At 41.4% G+C, this 18,044-nt stretch overlaps 1 protein-coding gene and 1 pseudogene across 3 annotated transcripts in view; one reads left to right on the plus strand and one right to left on the minus strand.

The window, feature by feature from the left end:
- Positions 1-18,044, plus strand: part of LOC115662566 (disease resistance protein RPV1-like) — a 242,019-nt gene that overhangs the window by 165,937 nt on the left and 58,038 nt on the right. The window lies entirely within an intron of this gene.
- Positions 4,125-17,291, minus strand: LOC115664196 (ATP-dependent DNA helicase Q-like 1; annotated as a pseudogene).

Here is an 18,044-nt window from a genome sequence, read left to right on the forward strand (position 1 = left end):
GGAATTCGGAAAGTTCATATATTGACATTTTGCAATCACTTTAATTGTATAATCTCAAACTTGATCCCTTTTCGTATGAATCTATAAAGCAAAAGGAACACAGCCATACATTTTCATACCTGAAACCAAATTTTCTCAGACATTATCTACAATGGAACTTGTTTCAACGGGTAGGTTTCAAGTGGAACTTGTGTGGAACTTGGAATCGCTCACTCCTATTGTGTACTTGAATTTTGACTCAATATTTTCCGGAGCTCAAGACAAGGCCAAGTAGCTTGTTAAGCCAAGTTTGAATCTTTAAGTACTAAATCATATACAATGCAAGTCGCGTTCACAAATCAAAACACTAATTAAACATAGCAATCGTGAAATATTCTAATTTTGAGAATATTAATTATATATAACACAAGAAGAGTCGCAAGTAAAGTGAATGTATTGATTGTATAATTTATTACTTAATTGCTCAACCAATGCCTAGGCATTTAATCCAAAGGGCAATGGCTTTGTCTTTGACTGCTCATACAATATTAGTTACGACCTTATTGACCAAATTGATTTGAAGTTGGAACATGAATCGATCGGATGATTGGATGAACGTGTTAAAACGATTGAACCATTCGGTTCTGTTCATGGTTTTCCCCCTTTTTCTCTTCCACTTTGGTTTCATGGTAACGATTTGCTTTGAACTTGTTTATAAAAGTTCCATCACATACATGAAGATCCTATTAATAACAGCCATTCGAACAATAACCACGTAAGTTTCAAAAGGACAGGAGAAGGTTTGCTTTGGTCTTGAAGGTTTGCTTTGGTCTCTTTGGTTCTCCCCATTTTTTTTAACTCCGTGCTTGATGGAACGGTAATAAAAATATGAAAACTGTCCTCAAATTAGAATGGAACTACAGAAGTCCTTTCAGTTCATTTAACACCAGTGAACTGCATATTAGAATATACAGCTTCGGTAGTTTGCCATATGATGAATCCTATAACGAAGAGGAATCGAAATAGACAAATTGAGGAAATTAGGGGGTTAAATAACCCCAAAAACGGAGGCTTAAACAAAATTTGGCCAAAAAAAAGTTCTAAACACCGAAATCGACCACGAAGTAGATCTAAACTCAAATCCTACAAAGAAAGCAGTCTTCTTATTTTGCAATCAGCATCATGTCATTGAGAAAAGAGCTTACTGAAAAGAGGAGAAATTAGCAGGTTAGACAAATTTTACTTTGCAATGGAATGCATGCATGAATGCCGAAACATGTTGCAGAAATTCAAAAGGTAAGGAAATTCGAAAAAAAAAAAAAAACCTTCCAGCAAATATAAATATATATGAATGTCACATAGGAGTCATCTCATTTTCCTATGTTTTGAATGCTGGAGATTGATGAATGAAACAACGATTCGAATGAACATTATACCAGAAAGATCGAACATTGTGGCACTCCTCTGAATACTTAATTATTGTTAGATACATATTAAGATGATAACCCAATAAACAAAACAAACCTCTCTGTTTCCTCCTTACTGATTCGTCCTTTTCTCTCTTGATGACGACGAGCTTGATATTCCGTAATTTCTACAAATTAAAATCAACGCACAAAGCCCAAGCATTTGCACTTCAACCATCGGAACCCTTGTTTGAAAAAAGCCTTGAACTTGTCCTTGACTGTATAAAGCTTGTATCTGGCCACCCTCCTCTTCCTCTTCTTCTCTGGGTCATTCCACCACGATGGTTTTATCGACTTCTAAAGCATAAGAAATAGGCAAAGGCCAGAGTCCATTTCGACTTACAACATCAGGTTTGTCTATTCCCATCCCAAAGGCAATGGTAGCACATACAATCTGGACCTCTGCAGTATGCCATTTCTTTTGAACAGCTACTCTTTGACGGGCTACTAATCCAGCATAATAGTACACCATCTTTATACGGCACTTCTCATTCAAGTATTTTGCGACGTCAACACATTCACTCTTCGAAAGACAATATACTATGCCACAAAAATCAGCAAAATGATTCTTTAGCAGCTCTCCAAGCTGCTTCGGTGGTTCCTTGGTCTTAGCTATGACCCCTCATATTTTAGATTTGGTCTGTCAAAGCTTGTCTAAAGAACAAGAGCACGGGGAACCCCAAGAGCTTTTAGGATATCCTGCAATGGATGTATAATTCAATCAGACCAAACAGATTATTTTGACATAATCAGGAGGTTTGTAAGCTTAGTACCTCACGGACTGAGTGGCTTGCAGTTAGGACCATCATTGGGACATACGGAAAGTTCTGCTCGAGACATCCCGGTCCCCTATAATCTGGACGAAAATCAAGTCCCCATGGACTACAATAATGACAATCAATGAGCTTTACTCAATAATCAGTCAAATGCACAAGAAAAGCTCAAACCAGCAGTACGTTCCTTTCATGAGATCACACTGGCAAAGCAAATCCAGTTAAGACCTTGTAAGAAACACAATCAATGACCACATGGGTGAACCTTTGTCTTTCTCAATTTGTTGGCATATAGTATAGCCATTAATAGAATAAACAGGGACTCAAGAACCAGCTTAAGAGACTGAGGGCCCGTTTGGTAACGTGCCAAATAGTGAAAATTTCTGTTCTTTTGTTCCTAGAAATAGTTTGGGAACAGAAATGCGTTTGGTAAACTTTTTGTTCATGGGCACATTTTTGCAAAAATTTGTGCCGAGAAACAGTTTTGGAAGAGAAACAAGAAGTAAAAAAAAGTTGCTTCTTATTTCTCGGCACAATTTTGAGAATCAGTTTTTTTTCTTTTCTTATTTTTGTGTTGTCTTCCCTGGGTGAGCCGATCGCCGGCGGCCGGTGACCGGCCACGGCCCGGGGCAGCGAGGCGTCACGGCCCTCGCCGGCGCCCGGCAGAGCGAGGGCGAGGGCGGACCCTCGCCGCCCGGGCGAGGCGGCCTCGCCCGAGATCGAGCGAGGCCGAGCCTCGCCGTCGGTCGTGACGGCAAGGTCGGCCTCGCCCGGGCGGCGAGGGTCCGGCCCTCGTCCTCGCCGGCGAGGCCGACCCTCGCCTCCGCCGGCGGCCGGCGAGGGCCGTGACGCCCTCACCAGCCCTGGGCTGTGGCTGGTCGCCGGCGACCGGCCATGGTCAAAGAAGAAAATGGGTAAAAAAATTTTTTTTAACAATTCAAAATATTATTTGGGAACAGAAATTTTGTGTAGTTACCAAACGCATTTATGTTCTTTTCTACTCTAGGAATAGAAATTTTGGACAGTTTATCAAACGCCTTCAAATACTCAGAAATTGTTTCCGGGCACAGAATAAAAAAAAATCATTTCTGTTCAGAAATAGCTCCCGGGCACAGAATGGTATTCATGCGCACCCTGAGTATCATGCTAAACATAGACAGGAGATGGGATCCTTATCCAAGCTTATGTCGGTTCCAATTACTTTAGGAAGTAATCTCCATTGGAGCTTATTTAAGCTGTCTTCTTTACTCAATATAATGAATGATGTGCCATTAAGTGTTCCCAAATGACGGAACCTAGATCTTTTCCAAAGTTCAAACAAGGAACACTGCATTCTGTTATATTAGAACTTCACAAGGGTCTGGGCTTCAAAAGGTCTAGCGTAACACTGACAATTTAATTAGGCTAGAAACACTGAAAATGCAAAAGAGTTTGGAAAAGAGTTCAAGTTAACATTTATAGAAGTTTACTTGCTTATATTTATCACGAACAATGACAAAAGTTTTGCAGTAGCAACATCAAAAATAATTATTCCTTTTGAAGTAACTCTAGTATGATCTTTCTTCATATACGAGGCATGCCAAAGATTACGCATACCTCACGCAATGTGCCTCATCAACAACAAAACCAGCTAGTTGTGCTCGCAATGCATGACGGTCGAATATAAAAAATTTACAAAGAACCCCTTCGAAAAAGTTATGGCGCATCAGAAACAATACCTTTCTATGCAAGCATTTCAATATCTTGAGAAATGACGGGTTTCCCACAATCCTTTCAGGAGTTACATACAATAGCTTGCACAATGGTTTATCTTTTCTGTAAAGGCAGGCAAAGCAGAAGTGGAGATTAATAATTTGACAGTCACAACACTCAGAATAAAAGTTTTAGAAGTCCAATATAGCTAAACCTTGCGTTAGTTCTTGGAGGACAGCTGCTGCTTAGGCAGCAGTTTGTTGAGAGTTCAAGAAGTAGATGGTATTCCATACTTGAGGGTTAGAGTAATTATTTGATCTTGGATGAGAGATAGCAAGGGAGATACAACAACTGGGACACCTGGTTTAAGAGTTGCTGGCAGCTGAAACAAAGGGAAAAAACATCAGAAGAGCACATGAAGAAAGGAAGGGACAAAGGAATTATCATTTCTTTCACCTTCGGCTGATCAGGAAGGACCAGTTATCACTACTTGTCTTATAATTACTTTCAGCCAGAAACATATATCAACTACTTCAAGGCTGAACAGAAAACACTTCTAAAAAATTCAACTTAATAAATCCAGAATAATATCTTCCTCCTTAATTCAGTAAATCAAATATCCATCATATATTAGAGGATATTAATTTCAAACCAATTATGCGAAAAAGAAGTCATAGATCATCACCCTTTGTGAGAAAATGGCATAGCAAATAACTGCGTGAATAAATAGAAATCTAGAACCCATATTTGGTGGAAGTACTTTGAAAACTTATTCCTCTTCGACTTAATAACCCATTTGAATTGGACCTGAATTATGACTGACAACAACACTTACATGCATAAACAAGATGAATATTCTGGTAAGTGACTAGAAGGTCCTAGAAGCATAGTACAAACTTTAAATTCTAAAAATTACAGAACAGATAGAGATGTGCGAAGGCAGAACGAGAATGTATTGTATTTCCTTCTTTTCTAATTTTGTCACGCCCTGCACCCTACGAGCGCGCGATCATCCCTCGATGGTCGATCATTGAATGCGACGTCCCAGACACGTCACCGACCCAATCCAAACATCAGAGATTAGGCACGCGCGGAAACAAATAGAAACAACCCGGACAATTAATAATGACACGGGGTAACAATAGCACGAAACAATAATTGTAATTCCTACACTTGGCAGATACATACGACGTCCACAAAAGACAATCCCCAAGCTAGGCCACAACAACAAAATCACATTCCTCAAAAGGGGCAATGGTTCGCAAACTTAACTCCTCTACAAAGGGGGGGGACTCAAAATACTGAGTACTTGACCCGTCCTCGATCTCCGAGATACCCTTGCAGCGTCTCCAGTCACTCATGGTCGCGGATCTGAAATGGTTATATAATAACCGTGAGAACGAGTCTCAATAAGCAACCCCCTATACCCCACGTAGGCCAATGCGTACCCAGACAAGTCGTACATGCAACCTACCCCATAACATATAGAGTTCACATCATTATACTTACCTTGCCCTCGAATCACGAGCCAACCCTGCATATTAGTCCAAACATGACAATGCAAGAATAGTTCACCACCATATCACAATCACCCGGCACACACATTCCCACTCGCATTCAACTAATCCAACCAAGCAACCACACGTACATTTAACCAATCCAATCAATCACATTGCACACACGTGTCCAATCAACTTTCCTCTCACGGACCACCGTCAACACGTCTCAAGTCCGGTCTCATAGGCACACAAGCCACACAATTCGATCAATTTCAATGGCCGCCGTCAACACGTCCCAAGCCATACCATTCAATCAATTCCAGTGGCCGCCGTCAACACGTCCCAAGCCACACTTTCCTTTCACGGACCGCCGTCAACACGTCCCAAGTCCGTAGCCCTCCGATCAATCCGGGCTCAAATTCCAATGACCGACGTAAACACGTCGGGGTCCAACACGCCTTCAACGGGCCACCGTCAACACGTCTCAAGCCCGCATCCATTTGGCACATCGGCCATTCATGCCTTCACACGGACCGCCGTCAACACGTCCCAAGTCCGTAGCCCTCCGATCAATCCGGGCTTAGAATCGACAAGCAAGCACACGCCATTCAATTAAATCAATTTCACGCCAATTGCATCAAACAACCCATAATCACCACTCAGTCCAATTCACAATTCGCCACCTCAATCCACAAACCCGACATTCAAGTCGGCCACGCACAATTACCCAAATCAAGCACATCATTTAATCCAATTCAAATAGCGTAATTGTAACATAATATAATTAAATTAAAACACGCCCTAGCCGTTCTAAACCCGAGACAAGTCAATAAAGTACCCAAAATACTAGGTAGGGTTTAGGAAGTCACTTACCTAAGTTTGGCCCGGGAAAAGTCGGCTCGGGCCTAAAATGGACGGGTGAACAGTGCCGAACTAGGAACACGCGTGGGCACGGGCGCGGCGACGGGCGTGGGCACGGGCACGGGCGCGGGCGCGAGCGCGAGCAAGGGGCACGGGCGCGGGCACGGGTGCGGGCACGACGGTGACTGGCTGGGCGAGTGGCCGGATGGGCTGGCCGGCGGCTCGGCGGGGCTCGGCTACGGCGAGTGCAGCGGCGAGCTGCTGCTTGGGCGAAGGAGGGGAAGAGGACGGTCGGCCGAGGGCGGTGGCTGGCTGACGGCGCGGCGACAGCGCGAGGAGGACGACGGCGTTGGCGGCTGGTGGAGCGGCGTCAGGCGGAGGCGGAGGAGCTACGGAGACGGACGGAAGTCGGGGGAGAGAGGGGTGTGACCAGGTGACGGGGGCGGCCAACGGGACTGCAGGCAGCTGGCGAGCGGCGGTGCAGCTCGGTCGGGCTACGGTGGCGCGAGGCGGACGGCGGGGGCGGTCGGCGGCGACTGGTTGGGCGGGCAGAACAGAGGCAGAACCAGTCAGGGCCAAGGAGGAAGAAGGGAAGGAGAAGAAAGAAGAAAGAAGAAAGAGAAAAAGAAAGAAAAGAGGAAAAAGAAGGAGAGAGAGAGAGGGAGTGGTTGCATGGGGAAGGGGGGTCTGACAGGGATGGACGTCTGCATGGGGAAGACGTGCGCGGCCAGTGGGGAAAGAGAAAGGAAAAGAAAAGAGAGAGAGAGAGAGAGAGAGAGAGAGAGAGAGAGAGAGAGAGAGACGTGCGCGAGGGGACGTTGCACGGGAGTGGGTGGCGCGGCGCAGAGGAGAGAGGAGAGAGAGAGAAAGAAAAAGCTAATTTTATCTTCGAGCGCGATCTAACGGACACGGTTTAAACTAAAAAGCGATTTAACGGTCACGATTCAAATTCGGAAAAAGATCTAACAGTCCACGAAAAATCCCAAATAATAATATAGGACAAAGGGCCAAAATAAAATAACTCGAAACACACTACAAGGGAGGTCTACTAGTCCAAATTCGCACCCGATCAAAATTTCACTTTTTTCACTATTCCTGATAATCTCGACGCTGGCCACAATAATATCGACACCGTCCAATTTATTTCGTCCCGAAACTCCTGAAAATCGACTGCCAAGTTTGGGGTCTAAATAACGGCCAAATTCGATCGAGTGCGATTCTAGCAAAATCTCTATTTTAAAAACAAGAACCCGAGAGTGATCAGTTCCCGGGCGAGATTTTATTATAAGCGCACTGACGAATTACACGTTTTATAAATCCCAAATCGGGCCAAAATTCGGAATGTCACAAATTTTGTCTGATGCCATACAATGGAACCCATGGTTATGTACCTGAATCACTTCCTATGGCTTAATTTTAATTTGAAAAACATTTCCTTCCTTCAGTTCACAACCTTCTAAACAGTGCTATACAAAGCAGATTAGAAGATCATGTTAAAGCTTAAATTTTGACATACAGGTCTACCCTTTGATACTTGATTGGTGGAACAATTGAGCAAAGTGCACAGGGCTTGCGCTCTGAACATTGTCTCCAGACTCTTCTACATACAATCATTGCACAGTTGAGACAATGTTAACATTCACTAACCTAGTAACATAAACTTTTACCACCTCCAGTGGGCATGAGAATAAAGCAATCTTACTTGGCTACAGAACCTTTACAAGCCTGATGCTGCATTAGTTGAAATGCCTTGTTTCCAAATATTACAACATTTGCCAATTCTATGTCATCCAAGGCTTGCAATTCCTCCTAACTCAGAGTTCCTTGTTTGCATGTCGAAATCCGAGAGCAATGTCTTTTATTTGAAACTGATGATATCAAACCTTGAGTGACAGTGCTCTTACAGTCCTTCAACACAAATAAGCCTCTTTAGCACCATATATAGTTTCTGACATGGAGTGATGGAAAATGAAAATTGTACACCAAGAAATCCCAAGCCTTCATTTCGCAAAACACTCCCATCAAAGATGCTAGATGCTAAGTTCCACACTAGGATGATGTGCTATATTCTCAAAATATTTGAGAAATATAGGTATTGCTACATCATCCTAAACAGAAATCAACTGTTTTTATTAACCAAACAGTTATAATGTAAGTCATTTTAGATCTTAAAGACCGGAAGTAACTGGCAAAAGTTAAGCGTGTCTATGATACATTTGATCGGATGAGAACCCTCATAAGCAATTTAATAAATGCTTTTGTACAGGTACCCTGCGTAAGGTCCTCTGCTGTGAGCAGATTACAAGCAAACTGGAAATGATCAAGGAAAGACATAATTTTAAGAACAAAGAACTGTGACACACTAATTTAAGGGGTTGGGCAGTTCCATCTACATCAACAGGAGGAGTTGTTTCACAGTGACCAAGAGTGAATTACAATAAGAAATAAATCAATTTCTCACTAACCAAAACCCCAATTGCAAGAGTCAATAAAAAACGAACGACACGAGTGGTAAGTGTTCCCCAAGAGTTTTCTAAGAAAGACGCTCTAATCTCTCCCGATCACAAACCAAGACAATATGTTCTCAATTCTTCTCATTTTCCTTCTTGGCCCCAATATACCTCAGCAGAAAAAATATATAAAAACATGGGTTGCAGAATCATTGTTAAAAGAATAAAAAGACGTGCTGAGATCTGCCAACTTTTAGTCGACCTCCTAAACAACAGGACCATTGTGACCAGACTCCTGGGATTTGCCCGGTAACTATTGTGGCTTCTTCAAGTGTCCACAATTGCTTCACTGAACGACCAACCCTGTACAATACTGAGACATTCTTCAAGCCACGTCTTTGGTCCATGCAATTACACGGGCCAATCCCAAGCCAAATCTAGATCCATGAATTAAACACTCGAGCCACAAACTTAACAACTATCAACCAAATTAGTTTTGGGCATGGGAAAAAACATGCCAAGCCACCCTGCTTTTCTTTCTTTTTCTTAATCCCTTCAAACTGGTGGGGGTAGAAAGGACTGAGACAACTTCACAGTTTTCAGAAGCATACCATGGATTCTAAAGATCATCTGGCCAGAAGTTGAGTGGATGAATTGCTCGGAGTACTGCTTTGATCAGGAATATAGCATTTGGATTTCCTGCCCATTTTATTGCCAAATACATCATCTTCATCCTCACTGCCAGTGGAGGAATCCACCTCAAGAAAAGTTTGATTTTTCTCAGGTTGTGGAGAATCATCTATAATATTAACATCGTGCACAACATTGCATTCGCCGTCATAAGGGATATCTTGGCCAAACATGTCAGTCAAAACTCCACAACCGTCAGATTCCGCAGCTTGCAAATAATCCCAATCCTCAGTAACTTGCATAGTTTCAGCAAGTTCTGCTAGAAAATCATTGCTACAGTGCTCCACAGTGATAAACTGTTGACCTTCGTCACCTTAAGAAAACCAAAGAGAGAGAGAGATGATTTTGCAAGTTCCAAGACAAAAAGAGATCAAATATATACAATCTACAATATGTAATCTGCAGTTACTTCAGTGAGACGCCATATTTATATGTAGGCAAGACACTATATGTAAATTTGAAGTCAGTTCAAAAATAAGTCAAGACATTTCACGAGTCAATAAGACTACTCCGCAAAACCCACAGAGAAATAGGGACGGGATTAACGCTCAGTGAACCAGATTAAATTAGCTCCTCCGGCCCATTCAAATCCAAAAGGTAGACTATTCCATAGCCATCATCAGAATGACGACCGACCACAACAAAACTCCTTCTTTAGGAATGCACACACAATTGATCAATTCGCGAATCATCTTCGCAACACAAGCAATCACGTCATTCCCCTAATCACCAAATATCACGCAATGCGGCCAAATAACCAAGAAAGACCACCATCCGAAGCAACCTAAACACACCAAACTGGAACAGCACCAGAAATTTCGCTTGTCGGCAAGACTACATCGCTAAACCAGCTCCGATCTATTCAAAAACCTAAAGCAGACTACACAATATCCGCAACACCCACATGATTCGCGTACCGGAGAGCGAAACGAGACGGTCCAAGTGCTTGCCGGCGGACTGCTCGTCGGAGCCGAACTCGAGAGCTAAGCTCAGCAGTCGAGCTTTCTCTGCCTCCTCGAACCCCCGATCCTCCATGGAATCTCTCAACCTGTGTTCAACGTGATTCGGTCGATCGATCAACGATGCAGGAGCCGGAATCGAATCGATCACTAGTCACAGGAGAATGGGAGGGATCGGAGCCATGTTTTTTCATTTCTTTTTTAGAAAATTCCGTTTTCGCACCCTGAAGTTTGTTGAATCTCTTACTTTTGGCCCCCCATAAGTTCTTTAGTAGCTCTTCAAGCTGATTCAGTGGTTCCTTGGTCTTAGCTATGACCTCATATTTTAGGTTTGGTCGTCAAAGCTTGTCTCGAGAACGAGAGAATTTTAGGATATCCTTCAATGGATGTACATTTCCATCAGACCCAAATGATTTTTTCAACATAATCTAGAGGATAATGAGCAAGTTCCGTACCTCACAAACTAGCTTAGTGGCAGTTGCAGTTAAGGCCATCACTGAGACGAATGGAAAGTTTTGCTTGAGACATCCCAGTCCCCTATAATCTGGACAAAGATCATGTATCCATTGACTGCAATAATGACAAACAAGAATGTAATGATCAATAAGCTTTACTCGTTTACAATCATTCAAATATATGAGCAAAGCTCAAAACAGCAATGCGTTCTTTTCATGAGATCGCACTGGCAGAGTAAATCCAATAAAGACCGTATAAGAAACACAATCAATAATTACATGCATGAACTTTTGCCTTATATCTCAAGTTGTTAATACATAGTATCAAGGTTAAAATAATAAGTAGGGACACAAGAACCAACTTAAAAGATCTGACCATCGTACCAAACACGGACACTTCCAATTACTTCCAAAAGTAATTTCTGTGGAGCTTAATTTAAATGAGTGCATTTTGCTTAATATGATTAATGATGGGCCACTGACTTTTCGCAAAAGAAGGAACTAGATCATTTCCAGAATTAGTTATTTCAACATTGCATTCTGTTATACTAGAACTTCACAGAAGGTCTGGGTTTCAGAAGGTTCAGTGTAACACTGACAATGTAATTAGGCCAGAAACACAGAATATGCAAAAACGTATAAAAAGAGTTTGAGTGAGCTTATATAAAAGTTAACTTGCTTTTCTTTATCTAGAACAAGGACTGTAGTTTTGCAGTGGCAACATCATAAATACTTATTCCTTTTGAAGTAACTCTAGCATGATCTTTTCTTCAGATACAAGGATGCCAAAGAGCATACCTCACACCATGTGCCTCATCAAAAACCAAACTAGCTAGTTGTGCCTGCAATGCGTGATGGTCAAGTATAAAAAAGTTAAAAAGAAACTTTCAGAAAAGTTACAGTGTATCAGAAATAGTACCTTTCTATGCAAGCATTTCAATATCTCGAGAAATAATGGGTTCCCCACAATCCTTTCAGGAGTTACATACAATAGCTTGCATGATGGTTTATCTTTCCTGAAAAGGCAGGCAAAGCAATGGAGATCAATGACTTGACAATCACAACACTTAGCAAAAAAAAGTTTTAGAAGTCTAATAGAAATGCCATTGCAACATATGGAGCATAGCCCAACATTTTATGATGGGACAAAGATTGTATGGTATGATATACTTCTCTAGGAACACATAGATCCTAAAATTTATTTTTAAGGCATGCATCTTTTCATTAACTACATAAAAAATGTGCATCCTTTGCGACATATGGAGCATAGCCATTTTATGGCGGGATAAAGATTGTATGGTATGATATACTTCTCTAGGAACGAACACACACACACACACACACACACACACACACACACACACACACACACACAGAGCGCTAAACCTTGCCTTAGTTCTTGGAGGACAGCTGCTGCTTGGGCAGCAGTTTGCTGAGAGTTCAAGAAAGTAGATAGTATTCCGTATTTGAGAGTTAGAGTAATTATTTTATCCTAGATGAGAGATAGCAGGGGAGATATAGCAACTGTGACACCTGGTTTAAGAGTTGCTGGCAGCTGAAACGAAGGGTTAAAACATCATAAGAGCACATGAAGAAAGGAAGGGACGAGGGAATAAATCTTTTATTCATCTTCAGCTGATCAGAAAGCACCAGTTGTCACTATTTGTCTTATAATTACGTCAGTTAGAAACGTATGTCAACTACTTCAAGACTGAACAGAAAACACTTCAGGATAATTCAACTTAATAAATTCAGATTAATATCTTCCTTCGTGATTCAGTGGATCAAATATTTTGCATGCTACCAAGATCCATCTTATGTGAAAGGACATCAATTTCAAACCAATTATGGGAAATAATCACCCCTAACTGAGATGATGACATAGCACATACCTGCATAGGAAATATAGACATCTACAATCTGTATTTGGTGCAAGTAATTTGAAAACTTATTCCTCTTTGACTTAATAACCCTTTTGAATTGGACCTGAACTATGACTGACAAGAACACTTACATGCAAAAACAAGATAAATTTTCCATTAAGTAATTAGAAGGTCCTAGAAGCATAGCACAAAGCTCAAATTCTAGAAATTACAGAATAGATAGAGTTGTGCATAGGCAGGATGAGAATGTCCTGTATTTCCTTCTTTTTCGACTTAGTCCGATCCCATACATTGGAACCCATGGTTATGTACCTGTATCACTTCCTATCGCTTAATTTGCATTTGGAAAACATTTTCTTCCTTAAGTTTAAGCACAAACTTCTCAACAGTGCTAACAAAGCAGATTACAAGATCATTTTAAAGCTTAAATTTCGATATACAAGTCTACCCAACTAGCATTTAATTGGAGGAACCATTGAGCAAAACGCACAAGGCTTGTGCTCTAAACATTGTCTCCACACATACTTCTACATACGATCATTACACAAATCAAATAATGTTAACATTCACTAACCTGGTAACATAAACTTTTACCACCGCTAGTGGGCATGAGAATGAAGCATTCTTGCTTGGCTACAGAAGCTTTACAAGCCCGATGCTGCATCGGTCGAAATGCCTTGTTTCCGAATATTACAACATTTTCCAATTCTATGTCATCTGAGCCTTGGAATTCCTCATAACTCAGAGTTCCTTGTTTGCATGTCGAAATCCGAGAGCAATGTCTTTTATTTGGAACTGATGATATCGAACCTTGAGTGACAGTGCTCTTACAGTCCTTCAACACAAATAAGCCTCTTCAGCACCATAAATAGTTTCTGACATGGAGTGATGGAAAATAAAAATTGCGCACAAAGAAATCCCAAGCCTTCATTTCACAAAACACTCCTATCAAAGACGCTGGATGCTTAGTTCCACACTTGGATGATGTACTATACTCTCAAAATATTTAAGAAATATAGGTATGGCTACATCATCCAAAAAAAAAAATCAGCTGTTTTCATTGACCAAACAGTTCTAATATAAGTCATTTTAGATCTAAAAGACCGTGGAAGTAACTGGCAAAAATTAGGAGTGTCTATTATACATTTGATCGGATGAGAGCCCTCATAAGCAATTTACCAAATGCTTTTGTACAGGTATCCTGCATAAGGTCCTTTGCTATGAGCAGAATTACAGGAAAACTTGAAATGATCAAGGAAAGACATCATTTTAAGAGCAAAGAATAGTGACACACTAATTTAAGGGGTTGGGCAGTTTCGTCTCTGTCAACGGGAGGAGTTGTTTCACTATGACAAAGAGTGAATGACAATAAGAAATAAATCAATTTCTCACTAACCAAAACCCCAATCGCAAGAGTCAATCAAAAACGAATGAGACGAGTGGAAAGCATTTCCCAAGAGTTTTCTGAGACAAACACTAATCTCTCCCGATTAAAAACCAAGACAATCTATTCTCAATTCTTCTCATTTTCCTTCTTGGCCCCAATATACCTCAGCAACAAAAATATATATAATATATGGGTTGCAGAATCATTGTTAAAAGAATAAAAATTCGTGCCGAGATATTGCCAACTTTTTGTTAACCTCCTAAACAACTGGACCATTGTGACCAGACTCCTGGGATTTGCCCGGTAACTATTGTGGCTTCTTCAGGTGTCTACAACTGCTTCACTGAACGGCCAACCCTGAACAATACTGAGACATTCTTCAAGCTGCGTCTTTGGTCCATGCAATTAGACATGCCAATCCCGAGCAAAATCTAGGTCCATGAATTAAAAACTCGAGCCACAAACTTAACAACTATCAACCAAATTAGTTTTGGGCATGGGAAAAAAAATGCCAAGCCACCCTGCTTTTCTTTCTTTTTCTTAATCCCTTCAAACTGGTGGGGGCAGAAAGGACTGAGACAACTTCACAGTTTTCATAAGCATACCATGGATTCTAAAGATCATCTGGCCAGAAGTTGAGTGGATGAATTGCTCGGAGTACTGCTTTGATCAGGAATATAGCATATGGATTTCCTGCCCATTTTACTGCCAAATATTTCATCTTCATCCTCACTGCTAGTGGAGGAATCTACCTCAAGAAAAGTTTGATTTTTCTCAGGTTGTGGAGAATCATCTATAATATTAACATCGTGCATAACACTGCATTCGCCCTCATTAGGGATATCTTGGCCAAACATGTCAGTCAAAATTCCACAACCTTCTGATTCCACTGCTTGCAAATCATTCCAATCCTCAGTATCTTGCATAGTTTCCGCAGTTTCTGCTAGAAAATCATCGCTACAGTGCTCCACCGTGATAAACTCTCGACCTTTGCCACCTTAAGAAAACCAAAAAGAGAGAGAGATGATTTTGCAAGTTCCAAGACAAGAAAAAAAGAGATCAGAATATATACAATCTACAATATGTAATCTGCAGTTAGTTCAGTGAGACCCATATTCATATGTAGGCAAGACACCATATGTATATTTGCGGTCAGTTCAGAAATAAGTCAAGACATTTCGCTAGTCAATAAGACTACTCCGCAAAACCCACAGAGAAATAGGGACGGGATTAACGGTCAGTGAACCAGATTAAATTAGCTCTTCCGGCCCATTCAAATCCCAAAGGTAGACTAGTCCATAGCCATCGTCAGAATGCCAACTGACCGCAACAAATCTCCTTCTTTAGGAATGCACACACAACCGATCAATTCACAAATCATCTTCGCAACACAAGCAATTACGTCATTCCCCTAACCACCAGATATCACGCAATGCGGCCAAATAACCAAGAAAGACCACCATCCAAAGCAACCTAATCACACCAAACTGGAACAGCACCAGGCATTTCGCTCCTCGGCAAGACCACTTCGCTAAACCAGCTCCGATCTATTCGAAAACCTAAAGCAGACTATACCACAGCCATTATCATCGTAGTGGACGACGAGAAACGCCTACACAATATCCGCAACACCTACATGATTCGCGTACCGTAGAGCGAAATGAGGCGGTCCAAGCGCTTGCCGGCGGACTGCTCGTCGGAGCCGAACTCGAGAGCCAGGCTCAGCAACCGAGCTCTCTCTGCCTCCTCCAACCCCCCGATCCTCCATGGAATCTCTCAACCTGTGTTCGACGCGATTCGGTCGATTGATCGATGATGCAAGAGCCGGAATCGAATCGATCGCTAGTCGCGGGAGAATGGGAGGGATTGGAGCCATATTTTTTCAATTTTTTTTTAGAAAATTCCATTTTCGCACCCTGAAGTTTGTTGAATCTCTTACTTTTGGCCCCCCATAAGTTCTTCTGGTTTCACTTGACACCCTTGGCTACAACAATCTCATAAATGGAGGATCTGTACCGATGTTCGTGTTCACGGATGACAACAACCTCCTTGTTGGCGAAGGGGTGGGTTCACGGCTCCTTGATGCGATCACATAATCTAATGTTTTCCACGGAATAGACGGAGCCCAAGGTTCCATCCATGTTACCTAGCTGGAAGATATAACAAGGACCAAGACTTACGACACTGTAAATACCAAGACAAATAATTTGTGAATAGTGAGGCAGACTTTTTAATTTTTCTTGTTTCGACCAAATAAGATCTATTACTTGTCCTCGGCCTAGATTGATATAAAGTGAAAGTGCGACAAAATTTGATTATGATCGGCCAACAAAAAAAGTAAACCCCATTTATACTCGATACGAATTCGTTAATAACTCTTCTCGTGACTATCGTAGAAAAGTCAATAGTTGTCAACCAATAAAACATTTCCAAGACGCACATTTTTTAATAATGGACAGTAAATCACGTTCTCTTCTTTGGCAAAATCGTTGTTTATTTTTTCCATTTGCCTCTACAACATAAGCCATGTATCAAGGAATTATAAGTGACAACATTTGGGCGACCTCCCAGGCTAGTCATCATGTTAAAGAACTTCAAAGCCTCTGCCGCTGGTCTTTCTGTGCAATAACTGTGGTGTGTATGACATCATCTAGCTCCCCTGCCTGTTGTATTCCGTATGCTTTAGCAATCAAATGCCTACCCTAGCGTTACCAACAAGCCCATTGATCGAAGTGTTAAAGCTCGCAGTTGTGGGTTCAAGTCCAAGATTCGACCTTTTCAAATTGGCAGAGGCAATTCATCAAAATGCTAAGACTAAAAACGTTGGGAGTCATTCCCTCCGAATTCATCCGATCGATCATGTCAATGGCAGTGGCTAAATGCTTCTTCATCTTCTCCACAACCTCCCCAAGAGTTGGGTGAAACAGGGAGGTGAAGGCAAAGGGTTCATCCTAATCATCCTCTTCAAGTAGAATAAAGCATCGTCGCCCTTCTAGCAATCCGCCCATTTTTGCATTTGTTGATCACAAAAGGCCAAAAACTCGAGAGCCATTCGTGGAATCAATCACTCCAGTAGTGGACGGGCAAGTGCGAGAGCGACCCGAAAGAAAATGATTTGATGCAAAGACGGGATGAGTGAGAGGTTCAGTGAGATTACCAGATTCTGGAACAAGACCATCAAGAGCAGAAGCGCACATTGACTCTCTTCATTTAGGCCAATTTTGTCTTTCTGTGAATCCACGCATTCATAAGAGAGCGTTTGGAGAGGATGAAGTTAAGCAGTTCAACGAGTTTTTTTGATGTCTTGTAGGTTCAAGCTCCACCCAGGTCATCCTAAAGTTTTCAGAATTTCAGGAAGAGCCCCAATCACCGAAAACTTTTGCAATTTAGTGTTTCTACAAAAATTTTGTGAGTTCTTCTACATTTTAGAGAGAGTGGAGAAATCTATATGTTAATGTTAAGCTAAAGACTAAAGTATGCGCAACCTTACAATACAATTAATTACAAATAATAGGTAGAAATTTCGGAAGTTAATGGCTATATAAAGGAATTGGTAGATGCAGAACACAAATACAAAAAAATCAGGTAAAACACTCCACACCCAATGGTATATAAGAATTGGTATAGTATTTAAATATTAAACCACGCCATCATCTAACAGCTTAAACTTTTTGAACAGTTAGCTGTGGTCCCACAAAAATTATCAAGTGCCTAGTTTTGAGGCACATGCAAGCCGTATGGACAATAGGCAATGACTGACTTCCAAGGAACGGTGCCTAACATGGACATGAGAACACCGACGGTATTGTATTATCCGAATCATGGTGAAGAACATGGTTGTTTGAGTGTAAGCATTATTAGAGAACCACTAAGTGTAATTTTTTTATCAAATTTTTGAAGATATACTTCGGTTTCAATTTGGTTAAACTGAATGAGTGTTTTTTTATTAA

This window comes from Syzygium oleosum, unplaced genomic scaffold, assembly GCF_021117445.2.
Source record: "Syzygium oleosum isolate NSW1041296 unplaced genomic scaffold, Sole_v2.1 Sole_v2.03, whole genome shotgun sequence".
NCBI classification, from domain to species: Eukaryota; Viridiplantae; Streptophyta; class Magnoliopsida; order Myrtales; family Myrtaceae; genus Syzygium; species Syzygium oleosum.